The sequence below is a fragment of the Bidens hawaiensis genome, unplaced genomic scaffold, assembly GCF_021521415.1.
Source record: "Bidens hawaiensis isolate Kalapana, Puna unplaced genomic scaffold, B.hawaiensis_p1.1 tig00045515_1, whole genome shotgun sequence".
Classification (NCBI taxonomy): domain Eukaryota; kingdom Viridiplantae; phylum Streptophyta; class Magnoliopsida; order Asterales; family Asteraceae; genus Bidens; species Bidens hawaiensis.
In genome coordinates, this window is record NW_027498111.1 from 10921 (window position 1) to 35405 (window position 24485).

Consider the following 24485-nt stretch of genomic DNA (forward strand, 5'->3'; position numbering starts at 1 on the left):
ACGGCGGCGACGGCGACAACGACTAAAAATAGTTGATTTTTTAGGTATATGTTTTTAATTTTAATTTAGTTTATATTTTATTGTTATTGTATTTAATAAATTTGTTGGTTTATTAAATTTATAAAATAAATAAAAAAAATTAAGGGGCTTCAAAGCTCTCTCACCATAGAGGGGCATATTTGAAGTGAGGCTTTGAAGTTTCCAACGCCCACGTAACATTAACGTGGCGTTTGAAAGAGGCTTCGAGCCCCTTACAATAATGGATAGCCTAACAGAGATGCTAAATATGTAATAAAAAAAATTTCACCACAATACACAAATGACGTTGACACATAAATGTTTTCTTTCCAAACTCTAAAATACAAAAGTTGTCACCATGTATCCAATAAACTAGGTCGTGTATATAACTTTCTGTTCAAATTCTATATTCTTTCTCTTTTTTGGTTAGAATTTAATTTTCACAACAAACTTATACCCTTAGCAACTTATGTATTTGCACTCATGCCACTGATATATCACCACCTCACCTCCATTTTCCTCTATATATAAACCACCTTCTCACATCTTACCACCCCACAGCCACCATCTCTCTCTCTAAAACTTCTCTCTATCTACACCATCGTCCGCCATCATGCCTGAAGCACCTAACGACGGCTACACTCTCACCGATAAGCACAAGAACTCTCTCGAGTTCATTAAAGATGTCACCTCTAACCCTGATGAAGTCCAGCAACGCATACTCACTGAAATCCTCACCCAAAACGCCTCCGTCGAATACCTTCACCGCCACGATCTTTCCGGCCATACTACTGATCGTGAAACTTTTAAAAAACTGATTCCGGTTGTAACCTATGAAGATATCCATACGGATATTATTCGTATCGCCAATGGTGATAAATCACCCATTTTTAGCTCACATCCCACTTCTGAATTCTTAACAAGGTACCATAAACAAAACCTCTAAGATTTATCATAGAGGTGTTCCAAAACCGTGGCTCAAGTCTTGCTCAAAACTATCGAAATTGACTTGTTTAGAAACGAGCTGAACCGCTAAGCTCAATATGTTAATGATTTGATCACGAGTCGAGATAAGCTCGCTCATTTATATTAAAGATAAATTTTAAGATATATGATTTAGTATAATATAAGTACGTGTACACAATTGTCGTAAACATTATTCCCTTAGCTAAAATTCGTAGCAAATAATTTAACTAGCTAAGAGGCTTCTACCTACCATCACAAAATAGGTGTATGCTACGGGTTTGACCGTAGCAAATACTTGTTTTTTAGTTGTAGTGTGATAATATGTTTTAAACATAAGAAATTTAAAAGTAAAATTTAAAATATGTTAGCTTGACGAGTCTCATTTTATAAATAAAGCCAAGCTACTTAGCTTAGTTTATGAACGAGTGTTTGAGGCAAGGTACACCAGATATTTTAATAAAAGCTCGAATTTTAATATATGTAAATTATAACCCGTGCTTTTTAATATATATAAATATATAAAAGAGTTTAAATAAGAATAAGGAGTTTCCTAAGAATGGTAAAAATCAATAAATTTTTGACATTTGGCATTACAAATTATGGTGAAAGAACAATTCTATGAAACTATGTCGGTTATTGGTAATTTTAAATCTCAACCATTGATTAACATGATTCAATGGCTATGATTTATTCCTAGTCTTCCTAAGAAACTACTTAATTTTAGAATAACTCTCCTCTATATATATATATAAGTAATAAATTTTGTACTCTATAAATTACATATTATACGTACATTAAGTTATTATTATTATTATTAATTTATTATTCATATATAACTATATACGTACATGGTTGTGTTAAAAATTACCAAGTTTCAACAACTTTAATCTATTTAAAAAAAATTTAACTAGCTTGTTTGAACTTTGAATAACTATGACCTGACTCGACAAACCACAAAAGCTATTAACAAGTCATACTCAGGTACTCCTTTCTTTAACAGTTGTACTTCATTGCCACGTTTCTATAAAACGTAGTCATCAGATACGTGGCTTCTCCACAAGAAGCTACCAGAGGGAGAGAGTGACATAGTTTCTACTTCTGTATAACCCATTGTCAACAATTTCAGTTTCTTAAGCTATCTACGTTAGTGACGATGCAACACCGAGCAATTTGTTTTTAAGATATCAATTATTTAGTTTTTAAAAACTTCCTGCCATCACCTCCATTACCCACCACCTCCATCTCCGCCTCACAGCTTCACCGTAACCCTCCCTTTCCGTCTCCGCCTCTCACCCACCACCGCCATTGCCGTTACCCCCCCCCCCATCTCCACCTCACTGCTCCACCCTTATTTTGCCACCGTCATCACTCATTCTCGGTTTTTGCTTATTTGGTCTTCTATCATTTCATTTTCTGGGCGATTTGTTTTGAATGACATTAGTTTGGAGGTTTCGCTATTAATGCCCGCTAGGTGTTTTATTAAATGCCAACACCAAATTTTATTTTAATTTCCTTTGTTTCCAAAAAAAAAAAAGTTTTAATTTCTTAAGTGATTTATGAGGGCATGTGGTGGAGAGCCCGGTCCTAGCTCGGGCACAGGGATTTGGCGTTGCCCCTTTAAAAATTTTCATGTTTGCAAAGATTGTATCTCGGGGTACTCTAGGTTACTCATGCATTTTCAGCGGGATCACTTCAATGTAAAGGAAAGGAGAGATCAGTTAAAGGAGCGTCTTGCTTCGGACTTGGAACTCTACAATGACGTTGTCGAAACCTTGCGCTTGCTTAAGAACTGGTTATGCGGGGAGTGCATGGCCCTGCATGCCTTGAATAGACCTTGTCTGCAAGGAAAAGAAGTTGTTAAATGCACCCCACATGCAGAAGGCGACTTTGATTTTATTGTGGGGATCCCTCAACCCCGCGATTCGCAGGTGGAACTTGGGAGTGGTCAGTCTGAGACGTTTGTGGTAGATGTCGCTCTCCTTGAGCGCGTCCTCGCCATTCCTATTGCCACTGTCAAAAGTACCCCGCCCGCGTTTCGCATGGCTTTTGCCCAGGCTTTGTCAGGGGGGCTCCGTAAAGTGGTGGATTCCCCGAGGTCTATTGAGGCTTGGGTTAAACTTTTGTTGTTGCCTCGTTGCACGTTACGTGTTGTCAAACCGGCTACTAGGCAAGAACGAAGGTCCGGTAACAGGAAATCGCTTCAATGTAGCTCCATTATGCGGGCTTTGGCTGTTTGGAAAGATGGGGCAGGTTTAGAAGAGTTGGTGCTACCGCTCCTTGAACTTCCAGTGATGTGGGATTGCCAACATAAAGAAGAGGGAGGGGGCAATATCAAGCAGTGCCTCCGGAAGGTAGCGGACGGCCATTACACAGCGGCGATCAAAGTCATGTGTTCATCCGGGGGCGCGCCTGTCGGGGGGGATACTTTGAGAGCATTGATTGATAAACATCCTGTGGTGGACCCCCCGACCATGCCCTCCGTCGTGCCATCGGAACCAGCCTTGCAGGTGGACGGTGATTGTGTGTTGGAATGTATTAAAACCTTCCCGAAATGTACATCTTGTGGGAGGGATGGTTTGCGGGCCCAACATATTTTAGACGCTTTCTATGGCCAGGGGTCTCCGACCGCCTCCGGGCTCTTAAAGGCCATCACTGATGTTGTCAACTTGTGGCTTGGGGGGCTTTGTTCAAAAGTTCTAGCGAAGTTCATTGCTTCGGCACCGTTGACCCCCCTGTTGAAGCCTGACAATGGAATTAGACCCATCGCAGTGGGGGCCATTTGGAGAAGATTGGTGTCGAAAGTCGCTATGAGTAAAATAGGGAAAAAGGTTGCTGCTTATCTAGGGGATTTCCAATTCAGGGTCGGGATCCCTAATGGGGCAGAAGCGGTATTGCATAGTGCTACCAGATTTTTGAGCGCGTTTCATTCTAACGGGTCCCTGGCTATGCTCACTGTTGATTTTTCTAACGCCTTCAACGAGGTGGATCGGACGACCCTTCTCAGGGAAGTTAGCTGCATATGTCCATCCATCTTCCCATGGGTCCAGTTTTTATATGCCCGCCCCGCCAGTTTATATGTGGGGGATACTCATATCGGGGCTTTTACTGGGGTGCAGCAAGGGGACCCCCTTGGCCCTCTTCTTTTTGCGTTGGTCCTTCATCCGCTCATCCTTAGGGTGCAGGGGACCTGTCCCTTGCCCTTCCATGCTTGGTATTTAGACGATGGCACTATTATTGGTAAAGCTGAGGAGGTCGCTAGAGCGTTGGGCATTATTCGCTCAGAGGGGGCGTCTCTAGGGCTTAGGCTTAATATTCGAAAAACAGAGGTTTTTTGGCCGTCATGTGATGATTCGAAGAAAGTGTCGGGTTTATTCCCTGGAGAGATTAGCAGGCCTGCGATGGGAGTTAAACTCTTGGGGGGAGCGGTTAGTCGGGATGCAGGGTTTATTCGGTCTTTGGAAACTAAAAGAGCTTTGAGGGCGGTTGAACTTATGAAACGCCTTCCGGACCTGAGGGACCCCCAAAGTGAGCTCCTTTTGTTACGCTCATGCATGGGGGTTGCTAAGTTAGTGTTTGGGCTCCGTTCCTGTCAACCTGAACATGTCAAAGAGGTTGTGTCCATCTTTGATGCAGGCCTGCGGGGGGCAATTGAAGATATTGTTGTGTGTGGAGGACCGCATTTTGGGGGCCTCCAGTGGAGGTTGGCTTCCTTCCCTATGCGTTGCGGAGGCTTAGGAATTTTCTCGGCTGAAGATGTCTCCGCATATGCATTTGTGGCTTCCAGGTCTCTGTCGTGGAAATTGCAAGACCACGTCCTGCGAAACGCTAGTGTTACAGGGGTAGATCCTGACTACTCTTTTGCACTTGGTAATATTGGAACAACTCTCCCGAACCTTGATATAGGCGGTTTTACTAATAAGGAGACCGCCCCCAAGAAACCTTAACAAACCTTGGTGAGTGCTCTTTATGGTAAACACATACATGATTTGGAGGAGCGATTCGATATGACCCCCGAGACAAAAGGCAGTTTTAGGTTGTCTCAAGGGGGCTCATGCCCAGGATTTTTTGACTGTTGTGCCCATTGAAGGTCTTGGGCAACGATGTCGGCAGTTGAATAAAGAGCCTTCCTTAAATACTAGCTTATGATTCCCCTTTTCCCTCCAGATGAATTATGCCCCATTTGTAAAAAAGTTTGTTTGGATAGATTCGGTGAGCATGCCCTCCACTGTAAGGAATTGCCGGGATTCAAGTATCGTCATGACTGGGTTAGAGATGTGTTATGGGATGTGCTTAGACGTGCCGGGATCTCAGCCAAGAAAGAGGCACCTGTTAACTTTTTGACTGATCCGCGTGAGGGAAAATCTACCCAGAGTCCTGCGGATGTTCTTGTGTTTGGCTGGGCAGGGGGTAAGCATGCGTGTGTTGACCTCACTGGGGTGTCCCGTTGGTGGGGCTGAGAGACAGTGGCTTCATACCGGGACAGGCGGTTTTGAGAGCGGAGTCTAGGAAGGTTGCTAAGCATGAGACATTGTGTTTGGAGAATCTGCACGTGTTCATTCCATTTGCCTTCGACACTTTTGGATCCCTAGCTCCCGAGGCGGTTCGCTTCTTGGAGCGGTTGCAGAAGGTGGTCCACAGTGACTCGCAGAGCCCGAGGAACCAAGGATTTATATTTAGTAGAATAGGCTTTGCGATTCAAAAGGGGATAGCGGCGCAACTTGTTGCTCGCTTACCCATTATCCAGATGTAGTTCGGTTTGTGTTATATATAAAAGGATCAATAATTTATTATTTACAGTTCTGGTACTTCTGGAGGAGAAAGAAAACTGATGCCAACCATTGAAGCCGAGCTCGGAAGAACATCACTATACAGTCTTTTAATGCCGGTTATGAGCCAGTTTGTACCCGGGTTAGATAAAGGCAAAGGGATGTACTTTCTATTCATTAAATCAGAAGCCAAAACCCCGGGTGGGCTCGTGGCCCGGCCAGTTTTAACCAGTTACTACAAAAGCATTCATTTTAAAGACCGACCCTACGACCCATATACCAACTACACCAGCCCGAACGAAACCATTCTATGCCCTGACTCATACCAAAGCATGTATTCCCAAATGCTTTGTGGGTTGTGCCTCAACAAACAAGTGCTTCGGGTCGGTGCGGTTTTCGCGTCCGGTTTCATTCTCTCGATTCATTTTCTAGAAAAGCATTGGAGTCTTTTGGCCCATGATATCCGAACCGGGTGTTTGAAGCCAGATATCACCGACCCGTTGGTGCGGGAATCGGTGATGAAAATATTGAAACCTGATCCGGAACTCGCGGGTTTTATCGAGCTTAAGTGTTCGAGAAAGTCGTGGCAAGGGATCATCACGAGATTATGGCCGAACACGAAATATGTTGATGTTATTGTCACGGGGTCCTTGGCTCAGTATATACCGACTCTTGATTATTATAGTAATGGGTTACCTCTTGTGTGCACAATGTATGCATCTTCCGAGTGTTATTTTGGTGTTAATTTGAACCCACTATGTGACCCTAGTGAGGTGGCTTACACACTCATACCAACCATGGCTTATTTTGAGTTCCTTCCGGTTCATCGGGCCGATGGTGTTGCGTGCATGGGCCCGACAAATGAGGAGAAAGAAAATCAACAATTGGTTGATCTTGCGGATGTTAAACTCGGTCAAGAATATGAGCTTGTTGTCACCAACTTATGCAGGTTTGTTTTGATTCAAAGTTTCAATCTTGATTGAACCAATAACCAGCTAAATAACCGGTTTGGTTAAGCGTATTTGAACCACTCGGGCCAGTTGAATTTCTGAAACCGTATCGGACCGGATGTCAAATTCTACCTTCAAAATATCATTTATCAAATCCCTTACTATTTCCTACTTCAAAATTTGTTTATTAAAGGTTTCATGTTTTATTAAAATTGGTAATTTTACGCCAAAAGATAAATAGTTTCATGTTTACACTACAAATAAAAAGCTATTTAATGACATACAAAAAGTGTCACAAGAAATCAAAGAAGTGACACTAAAGAACCTTGTTGGAATGAGTGACACACAAAAAAAATGTCACTAGAAGCGCTACCACTAAAGCCTTTTAGTGGCACTTATCTCGTCTGCCACACAAACTTTTCGACTTTTAGTGGCACTTTTTTCCTTACGCCATTAAAACATTTTGGACTTTCAATGGCATTTTTATCCGTATGCCATTAAAATATTTTTAGACTTTCAGTGGCATTTTTTTCCGTATGCCATAAAAAAATTTTGGACTTTCAGTGGCATTTTTATCAGTATGCCATTAAAAAATTTTTGGACTTTTAGTGGCATTTTTTTCGTATGCCATTTATAACATTTTGGACTTTCAGTGGCATTTTTATCCGTCTACCAACATAAAATAAAAATAAAACCGCCAAACACAGAAATTGTAATATCTTTACCACAACTAAAAGTTCAATCGCATTCTAAACACACACTAACCGCATTCCATATGCATATTATATGTCTAATAACTCTCAAGTCAAGTCAAATATCAATCATATAAAAAGGAAAATAACAAATATTCAAATAAAAAGGAAAAAACTTCACCACACTTGTTAACCTCTTTCACCATCTTCAATCTTCATACAAGGTGCCTAATAAGAAAAATAAAAACATTACAATATGTAAATAATATGGACACTTAACTTGTGTAGCATACTTAATTATTAATCTAAAATCGATAATAACCTATTAAAATCAACCATCTCAACGCTTGCGATCTTGTGAAAAAACTAAACTAGCCCGAGCCTAAAAATAAGCTCGTTCTACAACGAGCCCAAGTTTCATTGTCGAGCTCGAGCCGGCTACGAGGAAAATATTTTTATTATATATGTCTGTGTGTGTGTGTGTGTGTGTTCGTTAACCTGTTTAGTTTAAATGGTTCCTCATGTGAAAATCCATAACCGGTTCCTAATCATTAGTTACAATTGAAAAGTAACCGGTTTTGGTTCGGTTAACCGGTTAGGATTTGCACCTCGAGTTACAAACAAATCACATAAAACAAATTATCATTATTATTTCGTGAAGATGATACTTGGTTAACCGAAGAAATTGTACTCGGTACCTAAAACATATAAATGAGAAAAAATGTTAATATATAGATATGTAACAATAAAAATATAAACAATAGTTTATGAATGTGAGTACCTCCATGTTCATATCGCTAAGAACCGAAGACAAGTTTGCAATGGGAATATGTTCTTGAATAATGTTCAACATAACATTGACAACACTCGTTAGTCAATCTAGAAGATTACACATCTTTATTCAGACACACTAGTAAGGGTTAGTGCACATATACTCGAGGAAATAAACTAGACTTGTGATCATAACCCAGTAGTACTTTACCTTTATAGATCATAGCACACCATATGTGAGTGAACTTAAAGTTGACCTCCTTTAGTTGATTTCGCCGAGTAGACATGTGGCAAGTACTTCAATTGACCAGCCATTCATCTTTTCGGTAGTTTAAACAACAAAAAAAGCCTAACTGAAGTGTGAAATGTGAAGCGATTATCAAACTTTCTTCACACTATTTGATATCCATTGGATTTGCACTCTCTATATTCCTTTTAATACCGCCAATAGTCAGAACTAATGTAGCAACTTATGAACAATTATTATTATTATTATTATTATTATTATTATTATTATTATTATTATTATTATTATTATTATTATTATTTCAAGTTGAGGAGATATAATCTAAGAAATAGTTCAAGATAAAAACTTCGCTATAATATAAGGCCTTAACTACATTTTAATCTCATGCTTATACATTATATAAATGAAGATATCTGACCTAATTTTAACAAAATACAGCTAGTAAATCTTATATTATACGCATCGAATCTCAATAGGCAACAGATCACATAACACAGATTACAAAGAATCATATAAACTAAGATATATAACCAAATTTCAAAAAAAAAAAAAAAAAAAACAGGACCAAATCATAAAATAAAGCTTACGAAGCTAATCAATCTAGATTTAAATCATTAGAGAGATCAGGAATTAGGAATAAACCGAACTAAAAACTAAGATATGTGAACTAATCAGCTAACCCTAACATAATACTGAAATTAATTCATCAGTGATGTGTGAAACTGAATACTTAAACTGTTTCAATTTAACAGTCAGAAATAACCAGAATGTTTCGAATTGCAGTGGTAATTCATATCAAGTTAGCTATTGTTTAATTATGTATTTATCTATGAAATTAAATAGAAATCATCAAATATACATAGACAAGAGGCTCTGTTGTATGAAGCACTAGCACGTTTTGAATTTTTCACAAGCTAGCCAAATTCACATACCTTTGCAAATCCATATTTTGCACCAGAAGCAAATAAGTGTTGCAATAATGATACTAAAAAACTTGATATTCCCACAAGATGTTCCAAATGAAAAGCGCATATCAATTGTTGTTGTTGTTCATGTAGCAAATCGAGCGTTAGTTTGTTATAGATCGATTGAGTATACAAACCCCCTTAAAACCTGAAGCAAGCTTACACTTTCAAGTGAAGTTAGGTAATCGGATAATGAGTCCAATAAGCTTCCAGAGCCAAAACCAAAGTCAAACTGTCACAGACCAACAATAAGCTCAATTCATATGTTAATCTAAGATATTTAAGGGTCAAATGGCTGCACAGAGTCACAGGCCACTACCTCATAAACCACCGATCCATATTTTTTAACTTTCCCCCGGGTCCTCTTTTAATGATGCAACAATGGTGCCCCTAATCGGGCGCCTTTTTTTCCCTTCAAAGCGTGATGCACCACCAACTAATGATTGCTTTATTCCAAGTTTTATACCGAGTACAATCTGAAACGTTTAAAAACCACAACAATTATACAAAGAAGACGGTTAGCAAACATTGAATATACACCTAGTATTTTGGACTTACATAAGCTGAATGGCATTCAACGACCTGGTTATTACAATTAGTTGCTGCAGTAACCGCTTCTTGCTGAAGTCTCTATTGCTTTTAAGCAATCTGTATTCATGAATAAATGTCTCGTTCATTCATTCATATATGTTCGTGAATGTTCATTCATGTAAATTCGTTTACGTTCGTTAATATATTTATTAAAACGGTTACGCCCATTTTAGCCTAGATTTAATAAACAACACATGCCTTATTACCATATTTAGTCTTCGATCACTAATTGCTAGTGATATGTGAAATTTAACATACATTTATAATCATTACTATAACACTCGGAAATGACCAGACTGTTTCGAATTGCTGGTTTATTTTGTTGTTATCCTATTTGGCAGCCTAAACGTGTTTGTGTTGTTAGCTTGTAAAAACGATTGTAGATGAAATAATCACTTTATAGGCATGCTCTTTTTTATATGATGCTACTTTTTAGACGAAATTGGTAAGTACTTTAAGTCTAATGGTCATAATCAACACTAGATTTATTATTGTTGACATTATATATAATAATTAGGGAGGATATCTATATATGTAAACTTTAATCTAAATGATTGTATTGTAAGTGTAATATAAAGAGAATTTTTAAAAAGACAAATTCATACCTTAATGTTTGGTTGTCGAATAACCTATGCATAGAACATTAGTAACTTGAACTTCTGGAGCATGTACGCCGTATGGTTTTTCACTTGCTGTACGAACAGGAAATACAAAAGAAAACGTATAGACTAAGGACACTAGTAAAAACAAACAGGCTAAATCTGAAAGCAGAATCATATAAGACATCGGACTTAATTTCAACAAAACAACTAGTAAATCAGATATTAAACGCATCGAATCACAATAGGCAACAAATCATATAATACACAAATAACAAAGAATCATATAAACTAAGATATATAACCATATTTTGGATTTAAATCATCACAGAGATCAGATACTAGAACCAAATGAAACTAAGAACTAAGATATGTGACCTAATAAGCTAACCCTAACATAAGTCTAAAATTAAATTGTTAGCGAGATCAGATAATAAAACGAAATCACATAAATTGAACCAAGACTGAATCAACATCTTCATGAATTTAATCGACAAAGGTCCTAGACACGAATTACTCACATGAAGCTTCAATTTTATCAAATTAAAGTTCAACTGTTAACAAAATTAGGGTTTACATAATCAAAACCTAAACAAAATTAAGGTTCTAGCCACAAATTACACACACGAAGCTTCAATTTCATCAAATTACAGTACTGAATCGAATGATTAACGATATTAGGGGTTACAGAATCAGCAAACACTACATCAATTGAATCCACGAACGTTCTAGACACAAAATTACTCACACGAAGCTTCAATTTCACCAAAATAAAGTAACGAATCGAATTAGTAACGAAATTAGGGTTTATAGAACAACGATGATGAAAAGTAAGAAGTAATAAGAGTACAGATGAATGAGAGTTACACACGAAGTTGAAGGAGCTCTAATGCTGAATCGAGCGATGGATTGATGGCGAGGGATCCTGTGTTTGTGAAATCAGTTTGTTTTGTACCTACGCCTATTGTGATTAAAAAAATGGACAACAAATAGGGGTTAATCTTACAAGTCTATTATCCATATTGCCACCGTATAATGTCTTTGGAAAATGACCTCTTTATCGTTTGGAAAAAAACCGTTGTCGGTTGCAAAATTAAGATCTTCTAGCTTCAACTTAAACCTTGAATTGTCAATTGAACTGTGCTGAACCGGTTCATCGGTGGCGGAATCGACGGACGCGGCAGTATCGGTGACGGAGGCGGCGGCGGCGGCAGTGGTGACTCCGTCGACATTTTGGTCAAGGAGAGAAAGTAAGTGAGAGCGGTGAGAATGGAGAAGTGAAGAATAAAGTAATAATAATAATAATAATAATAATAATAATCCTACAATATATTAAAACAATAGAGTTTTGTGCCACATGGCCCCTTCCTATTGGACGTTAGTCTCTTCTTCCAAAAATATCCCTCACTTCTCTAATTTTCTTATCATTAAAATAAATCAAAAACATATTATTTTCCTTATACATTAAATGCATTTAATTTAATTAAATACTTTAAATTAATTACAATATTACGATTAATTTTTTTTCCTTGGATCTCCTTTCTCTTCATTCTACCATTATCTTCCATCAGTTTAACCAGTATCTTCCATCAGTTTAACCAGTATCTACAGTTCAATCGTATTATGATAATATCCTTCAGTTTAACCGTCCCTCCGACGAAATCAATTTATCCGTCCCTCCGACGAATTTTTTAGTTCGTTTTCTTCAAAATCACGGCTATTAAGACGCTATAATAACGAAATAATCATTGATCTTATCACGGCTATTCAATAGATCCATGGTTATTTTTGATCAGATGTTCGGATACTTTGTCGTCGCGTCATGGTTATTGTTAATCAGATCTGAAAGACATTGTTGTCGTCCCGTCAATTGGATTTTATTTTCCGGTAAGTAATTTCATTGTGAAGATCTGAATAACATGTTATATTTTTTGTAATATTAAGTTTTGATTTTTATTGATTAATATCATTAATAAGAGCTAACAATTTTTTAAATTCGAAATTTGAATTATTAGTCAACTTAATTTTCAAATTGTGAACTCGTAATCACCTATGAGTTATTACTGTTTATTTATTCCTTTTAATTAAATCTGTATTTACTTTCTAAATATTTTAGAAAGTTGTTACAAAGAAAATATTAATTCATAGTATATTAAATGAGTTTTACTAAATTCGAAATTTCTAATTGTTAGTCAACTTATGACAAATTTTGGCAAGTTGTTATGATTTTTATTTGTATTAGAATATTTGTATTAGAATTCATTATTTTATATAAATCCCTGATTTGTTAATGTAAGTAATTATATCAACTTTTGAAATTCGAAATTTCAATTGTTAGTCAACTTATGACAAATTTTGGCAAGTTGTTATGATTTTTATTTGTATTAGAATATTTGTATTAGAATTTTTATTATCAATATATTCAAAAAGTTTACTAAATGTTATTTAGATTTACATTCTACAAATTATTAAAAATTTTGGCAAGTTGTACATTCTACAAATAATATCAAATTTTGGCAAGTTGTTAGGATTATTTTTTATAAATCCCTGATTGTGTTCTCCTTCAATTAACCGTATTTAGAGCTTTCCTATTTTTGTTAATAATTCCAAGTTTGTAACAAATACTCCGTGTCTATATATACTGTAACCATAACGAAGACATTCACACAGTTCTCACTTTCTTTGTCTTCGTTTCATATTTGTTTCATTTTCAAGGTTTTCATTTTCGAATATACATATAAATATTTATTTTCACTCATGTAAATTTTATTTACCGATTCTTTTATCTTTGCATTGATTTTGTTTTTGTTACACAGCAAGATGGAAGCAAAAAACTTTACCATGTTCAACTCTTTGGATGTTTCAAACAACGATTGCTTACTGAAGGTTCGTATACTTAGACTGTGGCGTTTGAAGGACAACAATAAACCAGGAGAGGACTGGTCCATCGAAATGACAAGATGAGACGGTATGAGAAATATGCATACAATAATTGTTTATATTTTTTTCATTTCTTTCTTATTATATGCATACAATAATGTTTGTCTTATTAATACTGTAACAAGGTCATCGAATGCAGGCGTATGTAAGGAAATCTTGCATACCGAAACATGATGTTTGGCTTGCTGAGAATTGCTCATTGATTGTGCGAAAAGCTTCCCTTTGTGCAAATCTGTCAACATACCGTGTAGTTGACAGCCCACATAAGCTCTGTTTCACGTCAGAAACTCGACTTTCGATTTGTGATGAGTTTAAAGGTCACATTTATGGATTGTCGTTTGCTACCTTTGATGATATCAAAGCCAAGAACGTAACTCATAATGGAACGATAGGTATCCTTTTTTGAATCTTTTAATTAAATTTTGTTTTAAATTCAATACATTATATTACGACAGTTATATACGATCGTTTAATATCTGTTTCATTCCTCATTATAAATTATTTCTCAGATGTAATCGGTCATGTCAGTAAGTTTTTCGACAATAAAAACTCATTCTTCCGAGAGGCACAACACCAGAATCGAAGAACCATGGAATTTGCTGATTTGAGGTCTTGTAAATAATTTATATATTATCATGTATAATTAAATAATTCATTTTTGTTAACTTCTACTTTTCGATGAACCAGTGGCAAAACGATTTATCTCACCTTATAGGATGACTATCTTAAACAACTTAACAAATATGTTTCTGACAACCCGAATGAGGAGTATCTCATTATCGTCCTCCAATTCGCACGAGTCAAGTACTATGGAGGTATCATTATACATTGAGTATTTTATTTCTAATCCTTAAAATTCTTTATAGTTAATAATTCTAACTTTACATACGTTTATATGATTTTGGCAGAAAATGTTTATATTCAAAACTCTTATGGTAACCAAGTGTCAAGGTTGATGATCAATGATTACTTGTATGAAGTGATTGATTATAAGAAACGGTAATGTATTATAACTATTTAATTATAATTTTATTTTATTACACGTATACATTATTGTTTATTTTAAACACCTTATGACTTATTTTTTTGAAATAATAGGTTGCTTGAAATATCCTCGAAAGTCAATGTCGAAGTACCTAAACCGGTTGGTTCATCTAAGCTGCTAACTGTTAAGGATGAATTTTTGAAGAAGTATTCGTTCTATTCAATCAGTGATCTTTGTACCATTTTGGAGGTATGTAACCATTTGTGTTTGTAAATACTCATGTTGAGTTAAATTTTACTAATAAGTTCACCATGTTATTATTATAGGCTAAAAACGCCGTCATAATTGTTACCGTTAAGTATATATTGGGTAACAAGGAATGGTACTATAATGGATGTAAACGTTGTAGTCGTATGGTTACTTCTACTTTTGTTGATTGAGTGAAGGTTTATGAATGTAAGAATTCAAGTTGTAATTCTCAAGGTGTAACCGCTGGACCGAGGTACTATTTTATAAATTTAAAATATATAATATTATTACTTTTTCATTTAATAATATTAAATTAAACTGGTGTTTTACAATAATTTTTAAAATAAGTCCCCTTTATTTTAGAGATTCCGAATTCCAATTCGTGTACAAGATACGACCGGTGTTGTTTCTCTTACGTTGTTTGATAGGGATGCTAGACAGTTGTTCAATAAGCCTGCTGATATATTTGTTACCACTGATGTTGATGTATGACATTTGTACCATTCTCCCATACAATATGTTTTTTTGTGTCATTTACACTATTTAGTTCAATCTATTAGTTTTCATATTATTATGTTCTTTTTTTTCATTGTTTTAAAACCGGAATTTTTTAATATCTTATAAACATAAAATAAAACGCAAACAGCTTTTATCCTATTTAACTTGATTTTCAAATCATTGACTTTTCTTTTTTTACATTTTAGAACTTCATTAAATGATTTTTTATTATGTTCATTTTCTTAATTGTTATTTTGAAGGTTGATCTGATGCACACGTTTCCTGAAGAACTCAACACTATATTAGAAAAGAAATTTGCTTTCATTGTTGAGGTTAGTGACTACAACATCAGGAACTCATATGACGTCTACGGTGTCACCAAGTTAACCGATGACCAGGACGTTCTTATTGATCTTGATAAACAGCTTGCTCATGGTCAGGTATGATTATTGTTTCCGTTTTTAAAAATAATGTTTTAATGTACATTAACAAACTGTGTATTTATTTAATTTTAAATATAATTCAATTTAACTTTATGTGCAGCCTAATGACAATCAGTCTTTAACAGTTGGATCATCCTCTAACCTGAAATCAACCGAAAATGTAACAGTTGGATTATTAATCCGTTTTTTTAATAATCCAAAACTTTATAAATCTATATGTTTATACTAAAAACATGAATGATAAACTGATTCGTAGGAGTTGTTGACACCTTCGTCCGACCACTTCACTCCTATTTCAAACTCTAAATACGTAATTCCGGATCGTCTTTCATCTCTTGATGGGAAGGCTATTTCTTTACCAGAGGTTGACGTAAAACTCAAGCGGAAGTTGGATGATACTTATGATGGTCAGGATGACACCGGTATGTCTGCAACCAAGACGAAGGTTGATGAACAACCAGTTGTTGATGCTAATGTTGATGACGTGGATATTTAAAATGGACGAAGGCGCAACTTAATAATAAACGCAGCTTATTGCATGCATCGTTTGTCTTTTTTAATGGTTTGACTATGGATGTTTTTGGTTTTTATGTTTGTTTATTTGACATTGTGATTTGGGTTTTATTTATGTTGGTTGAATTTTATATGGATATCTTTGAACTTATGTTTTCCTTATGTTGAGTGTTATTTTATAGTAGGATTACCTATTATCTTTTTAAGGTTTGTTTTGCAATGACAATTAACAAAAGTCAAGGCCAATCCCTAGCAAGAGTTGGAATATATCTTCGACATCCGGTGTTTACACATGGTCAGTTATATGTGGCTTTATCCAGAGTGAAGAGTAGAGCCGGAGTTAAAATGCTTATTTTAGACAAGGAGGGTAAAGTTACAAATCAAACTTCAAATGTGGTTTATAAGGAACTGTTTAATAATATATGAAGTTTTTATTTTTTATCCATGGAGTGATTGTAAAGATCGTTTTATTTTTCTTGGAAAGTTATTAACAATTGTATATTCTATTATCGTGGCAATATGTATGTATGATTTTTGTTTTTGACTTTAAAATTATCGTTTTATGTTACAAGATTTAATTATTTCAACCCGTGGCGCCCACCGGTTAATAACCTAGTAATAATAATAAGTGAGTTGTACGAGTTCAATGCAAGATCTTATTTGACTTTTCAAACATGACTCTATATTTTATTTGATTTTCTATAATATATTATGCTTAATTCGTATATCAATTGTCAGAATGTATCCGATTATATAGCAATAATTAAGAACACTTTTTTTAATTAATTAATTTAAAAAACACCTTAATTTTATAGAAATTGCGTCATAAAACAAAAATAAAAAAATAATATTTTTAGATTTTTTTTTTTTTTTGAAAATTGACTTTCATTAAAAACAAACACAAACAACGACTATGACCAAGACGGAGAAAGACGCCGAAAACCAAAAACAATCCACTACCCTAGCATCCACAACGGACCGCACTATCCATCTTTTAATCGACGAAACCTCGAACTCTTTGCAGCTACCAACCCCCCAAGACCATGAATCTTCACGGTCAACCATCACCACCCCTTGAAGGAGATCTTCCAACTCTTGCTTCTCGATCACCTCCTGTTGGGAGCAAGGAGCTCTAAGCCAATCCCACACAATGCGACGAGAGGATCCAGTGACCACCAACCGATCTGCTAACAAGACATTTTTATGTTTTTCTACCGCATATAAGGACGGATACTTATCCATAATCGGCGCCGAACCCAACCACAAATCCATCCAAAACCGAACTTGGCGACCATTCCCAACTGTGGCCCGGATCACTCTGTTAAAACCCACACCATCAACCTTAAATTTGTTCCAAAACATAACACAATTCTTCCAAACCCCGGGAACCCCATTATTAACCGGAGCAAGCCCCCAACAGCGCGAGGACCCGTGAATAGACAACACTACTCTTCTCCACATCGCGTGATGATCATTTAGAAATCTCCCAAGCCATTTAGTAATCAGCGCTTGATTATTAACCTCTAAACGAGCGATACCTAAACCCCATTCTTTTATAGGTTTGGTGACTACCTCCCAAGCCACCCATGACATCTTCCTCACTTCATCCGAACCACCCCATAAGAACCTTCTCATCAGAGCTTCTAAATCATTGATAACCTTCTTGGGTGCCTTAAAAAGCGAAAAATAATAAGTGGGAAGACTATCCAGCACCGATTTAATAAGGGTTAACCGACCGGCAATAGATAACGAATTAACTTTCCATTTAGAAAGCCTCTTCTTGAACTTGGACACAACCGGTTCCCAATTAACCACCCTATTCATGTTAGCGCCAACCATAATCCCTAGATAAGAAAACGGGATTCTACCCGGCTTACAACCCATGAAACCAGCTTGGATATCGATCTCACCGTCTTCTACACCTACTCCAAATAACACTGATTTATGGAGATTAATCTTTAGCCCCGAACACAAGTAAAATATGCGAAGAATACGTTTCAAGTTATCAAAATTAAAAGAATACCACTCTCCCATAATCATAGCATCATCCGCATATAAAAGATGGGATAAAGTAGGACCTTCATTAGGAAGAGTAATACCATGAAACGCACCTATATCACAGGCTTGTTTCAACATACCTGAAAAAGCCTCCATCAGAATAATAAAAAGAAAAGGCGATAGCGGGTCACCTTGACGAATGCCTTTATGACACCCAAATTCGAATGTAGGAGATCCATTAACAAGAACAGATGATCTGGTCGCCAACAAAATACCACTAATCCAATCACACCAGACCGAAGGAAAACCCATCTGAGAAAGAACCGACAACAAGAACTCCCAATTCACATTATAATAGGCTTTATCGAAGTCAATCTTGAACATAAAAATTCTTCTCTCCCTCTTCTTAGCCTAAGCAATAACCTCATTAGCCACCAAAGGGCCATCAAGAATATATCTCCCGGATAAGAAAGCCGACTGATGCTCTGAGACAATCTTATTCATAACCATTTTGAGTCGATTCACTAACACCTTCGACACAGTCTTTAAAATACAACCAATGAGACTTATCGGTCTAAAATCCCCCAAAGATGACGGATTGTTTACCTTAGGAATTAAACCCCCGAGCAAAAACTTTTAACACTATGAAAATGATCAAAAATATCCGCAAAATCCTTCTCGAACAACTCCCAAAAAAACCGAATGAACCTAAAATTAAAACCATCCGGCCCAGGAGCTTTGTCACTACCGCATTCAAAAACCGCCTTCTTGATCTCATGCACGGAAAAATCACTGATCAAAAAATCCGCCTCCACCGAAGACAAGACCGAAAACCCATATCCAATCAACCTAGGCCGATGTGTAATAGATTCTTTAAACTTACCAGCAAAGAAACGCAAAACTTCCTTTTTAATGAGAACCGGGTTTGTTTCCCACGCCCCATTCACTTCCAAACCCGGAAAATAATTTGAAGCTTTACGTTTATTAATAAAACCGTGAAAAAATCGAGAATTTTCGTCTCCATGAATCGCCCAATTACACCGAGCCTTTTGCTTCAAATCCCGGTAATAATGATTATCCAACTCGCCTAGCCGTCTTTTAATTTCGCTTAAAGACCATGTCTCTTCTTCCAACAAATCCCGAACCTCCATGGTTTGGTCCAAATCACGCAACTCTTGCTCCAATAAAACCCTTTCCTCCTTTTCTTTGGCTTTACAATCGATCGCCCATCTAGAGATAGCATCACGCAAAGCTTTAAATTTATACAACAATCTCGCGTCCAGAGAACCATGAAACGAGCCATCAACAAGCGTCTTCTTAACCAACGTCCCAAAATCCTTTCTACCAAGCCATGAATTGAAAAACCTAAACGGTTTGGGACCATAGTTCTTGGAAGAACCAATTTTCAAAACCAACGGACTATGATCCGGCTTATTCCTTTCGAGAGCAATATACTCCGCACACGGCCATTCCATAAAGAAATCCCAATTAACGAAGATTCTGTCAATACGGCTTAATTTATTTCCTGCAACAAAAGTAAAACGCCTCCCTTTCAAGGAGTACTCGTGAAGATTCGAATCATCAATGAAATCGTTAAACTCATTGGCCTCACCCACATTAAACAAAGAATTCCGCCTATCCTCGGCACACCAAACCGAGTTAAAATCTCCTGCCACAATCCACCTCCCATTACCCTCCCCGATCAAATCCCGAATTTCCCTCCAAAGTGCTCGTTTAGTAACTAAATTTTGAAACATTGTGTGGTACTAGATTTTTAGTGGCATAGTAAAGTGCCACTAAAATAATTAATTGGTGGCATTAAAACTAAGTGTTATTAAAAACCTAACTTAATGACACAAAAGCTAAATGTCATTAAAAATGTGTGGCACTAGATTTTTAGTGGCATAGCAAAGTGCCACTAAAATCGTAAATTAGTGGCACTAAAACTAAGCGCCACTAAAATGTGTTATAAGCAAAGATAGCATACATAAAGTGCCACTAAAAACCAAAATTAGTGGCACAAAACCTAAATGCCATTAAAAACGTGTGACACAAGATTTTTAGTGGCATACACAAAGTGCCACTAAAATCATAAATAGTGGCACTAAAACTAAGTGCCACTAAAAATTTGTTATAAGCAAAGATGGCATACACAAAGTGCCATTAAAAACATAAATTAGTGGCATAAAAGCTAAATGCCATTAAAAAAGTATGTCACTAAATGGCTTTTTATTTGTAGTGTTATTTATGTATAATTTAAAATTTATAAGTATTTATCAAGTCATCCGGTTTTCTGAATGGACCCAACTAGTAGACTGATAAGAGAGCCGGTTATAGTAGCAGTCCACTTATAAAAACATTGCTAGTTGCGGACCTACATATGCATTTGTTTTGTAACATATCCAGAAAAAGGTACTAACTAGGGGGCAAAAGTGTTAAAATCATGATTTCATTAAAAAGATAACATAATCTTTACAAACAGATTTAATGATTTTTGAAATTATTATAGGTCTTTATAGATATAGAATTGGTGATGTTCTAAGACTTGTTGGATTCAAGAACAAAGCTCCTCAATTCAGTTTCATTTGTGGAAAGAACGTGGCATTAAGCATCAATCAGTACAAGACACCAAGGTGTGTGAAGTATAAGCCGATCTTGGAGTTTCTAAACGAGAGGGTGGTGTCGAGTTATTTTAGCCCGAAGTGCCCGAAATGGTTTCCTGGGCACAAGCAATGGAACAACAATAGTTGATTGTTGATTTAGTTAGGAAGTTAAGAAAACCTTTCTTTACTTCATTTGACATCTCCAAATGTTATTGTGTTTGGTGCTTTTAATGGTACTTTCGAGTATTTACAAAAGTAAATTGTGAATGTTAATCATTATGTGTTGTAAAGTTTCAAAACCGATACTTTCGGGGTTAATGTCTAAATTTGAACGGGTACATTGCTTGAAGTTGTAACATCCGACTTTTATCAAAATAATAAATAAATAAAATTTATTTATAATTAAGATATTATTTAATTATGTCAAATAATAATAAGTTGGTGATATGTTTGGACATAAACATGGACTTAAGGGGAGTAATGGGATTGAATTCCATGGTCTTAGCATATATAAGCACCTTAAACCTCCCTAAAACCCTAGATTTCATAATACATTTTTTGCGTACGCACATAAAATACGCACACACTCTCCATCCTCCATCTAATCCGGATCTACAGTGGCGGACGTAGCTTAGAACCAGGGGTAGCCTCCGCTACCCCTCCATTTTTTGCCAGTAGTGCAAATGTTTATGTGTTTTGGTCGGTTTTCGTATTTCACTACTCCTGAAAAAATATAGTGTTGCCCCTGTTTGTTTAAAGTCCAACCAAATTAAAAGCTGAAACCACATAAAGCCCAAACCAATTAAAACAATTGTTTTTTGTTCCTTGATGATTAGACGTTTGATTTAGACCGGGCATCAACATTCAACAAAACAAAATTTCATTCAGCCGATGCTTCCACCCCACGCTGCCCCGACCCCCTCCGGTCACCGGACCCTTATGCTGTAGCCGAGTAACCGACGTCGGTGCTCCTTCTGTCCCTTTTCCACGGTTTAAATTCTACTTGTTCAATTTAGGTATTCTTATGCTTCTATTTAAAATTGTAATTGTTTATTATTTTATATAAATTGTTAATTTGAAATTTGTTATGGACAAATGATTTTTGCTTTGAACAATGAACTTTTAATTTTTGTTGTCTTTATGACTTAACCCAAGACCTCCCCCTCTCAAACTTAAAAGGTTCACTTTTAACACCTCATTGGTAGCGATTAAATGATTGATTATGGTTTGATGGATATTTGGATAATGTAAAGTGAAAATTGTAATTAATTAAAGATTTAACATTTATGCGTAAATTGAAATTGATTATGGATATATGGTTTAAATTTTGTCCCTTCTAAAATTATAGAACTTATGAAATGACAAAGTCTTCTTGGTAATCCTCTTAAACGAAAATTTCAACAAAATGATGATATCGTCCAACACAAAGTTCAACAATAAAAAACTATTACATAAAATACGGTAATAAAAAATTAAACGTTGCCCCTAAAATTTTGGTCTAAATCCGCCACTGCGGATCTAGAAACAGATGATTGAGCAAGAATCACCTAGTATTCATTTTTAATGCATTCAAGAAGAAAGATCAATATTAAACCCATATCCAAATCCAAATTTGAACCAACCTCAAACCAAATTTGAACCGACTTCGAAAATGTATGCTTTAGTTAAAAAAAAGGTTATGTATTTGATGTCAAATCGCCATAAAAGTTGATTGGATGTTAGCTTGGGTTGAAATAAGTGTTAAAGTTGCAAAAGTTGTCATAAATGAGCCGATCAGGGTTCGGGTAAAGCGAATAGTATTCGGTTCTTAAAAAGGAGTGGTAAATGAAGTCAATTTTGCAGTAAACGCTCAGTATAGTCTCAAGCTTTACGTTAAAAGGAGTTTAGGAAAAATGAGAATGTGAATTGGGAATACTAATTTGCAAATTGGGAGAATATCTTGATTTACAAATTGGGAGAATAACTTAATTTTCAAATTGGGAGATTAACTTGATTTTTAAATTGAAAGAATAACTTGGTTTGCAAATTGGGAGAATAACTTAATTTGAAAATTATATGTGTTTTCGATGTAATAAACCGAGTTTATGAGCAAAGTCAACGTTAAAGTAGGGCTCCCGGGTCCGGAGCCTTACAAGTTGGTATCATAACAAAAGGTTGAGAGATTTAAGCATCCTTACATGCTTATACTCAAACAGAAAATGGGACCGAAAAAGAACGTCAGCATGGATTACCGTAGGCCACTCAAGCAAGCTCGTGCGTAATAAAGAGAATGATATATTTGAATGCTAGAAAGTGTGATTAAAGTACGATGAAAATATGTGATAAAGTGCACAACTAAGTTCTTGTGTTTGAATGTATGTTGTCGTGTGAATTGCTATGGTATGACTTATTGTGAATACTAGCTTTAATGATAGAGAAGATTTTATAAGTAAGCTATAGAATCTAACATAAGTGTGGTCACAAGAGTAAGTATTACCTTACAAGTCTTGTACTAAATAATTCTTGTACTGATAATGATTGTGTTTTTTGTCACACCCTGACTAGGTAATTGCGGAAACGTAATACGGGAATGTAACAGAACCCTCTGGTATCAACCGCGTTGTTATTAAGAAAATTTACAAACTAATTATATCATATTACATTGATTGGTACTAAGTTTACAAACTAGGCGAAAACACATAACCAGTTCTCGTGGCTGTTTATTCTTTATTAATATACTTGTATCTATCTACATCGGTTCAATTTCATTCTTAGCACCGAGCACATAAGCAAATTATTCCAACTTCGGCTCACCTGAAAAGCATGTTAAAACGGGTCAACTACAAAGAGTTGGTGAGTTTCATAAGTTTGTACGAGATCAGTATCTATAATCATAATACTCAGTATGTATGTATGTATGTATGTATGTATGTATGTAATTATACTAAGCCACAAGTGAATCCTTGACACGTTATCGTACGTGGCGTCCACTGCCCACGCGTCTTCCCGTGGCCTCAACTGCCACGTGCCCCAAAGGAACTATGTCTAACACCACATAACATGATACAAAAGGTTCGTGTGGTCATGTGCAATTGTAAAACATGTTCTGGCATACCCCACCGGCCCTGTCAATTGGGTTTGTCAAACCAATAGTACTATTCACATGCCATGGGCTCGAAGTTAATCACTTGTGTTGGGGGGACTTTCAAGTGTTAGCACTTAGATAATTCACATCATATAACATTTCCAAGTAAATAGGTATACATAATTACATAAACATGTTTTCCACCCCAAAAGTTCAAAAAACAGTTTAAAACGTGGGGTCATGAAACTCACCTTATTGTAGTATAGATCAGTTACACGTGTAGTAAGATCACACAAACTTAAGTAAACATACTATTTAATAAAATGATTTGATTTATAAAAGAAATTTAAGGTTTCAGTATCTGGATTGGTCGCACGGTTCGTTTCCGTTGTCATACGGGTTTGATAATACAAAGCGCGTACAATCCACCCGAATTGTCCGAAAATCTTGTAAAAAGTTAGTTTTTATCAAATTCATTCAAAACTATGATATTTGACCACTTTTGACATTTTGACATACCAGTCAGTTCGTTAAACATAATGTCGGTTTTTCAAAACATATATAATTTAAATCATTAAATTATCATAACTATTTTTATAATTATATATAAATTATGAGATATTATAA

At 36.0% G+C, this 24485-nt stretch overlaps 1 long non-coding RNA gene and 1 pseudogene across 1 annotated transcript; one reads left to right on the forward strand and one right to left on the reverse strand.

Annotated features, from left to right (window-relative positions):
• Nucleotides 1–631: 631 nt before the first annotated feature.
• Nucleotides 632–20942, forward strand: LOC143595763 (indole-3-acetic acid-amido synthetase GH3.5 pseudogene; annotated as a pseudogene).
• LOC143595767 (uncharacterized) lies at nucleotides 7422–11572 on the reverse strand. The gene is made up of 6 exons (XR_013146582.1): nucleotides 11433–11572; nucleotides 10572–10658; nucleotides 9934–10023; nucleotides 9695–9851; nucleotides 9343–9607; nucleotides 7422–7620 (listed from the first exon to the last, which is right to left on the reverse strand). It is a non-coding gene; the product is annotated as an uncharacterized LOC143595767 (long non-coding RNA).
• Nucleotides 20943–24485: the final 3543 nt, after the last annotated feature.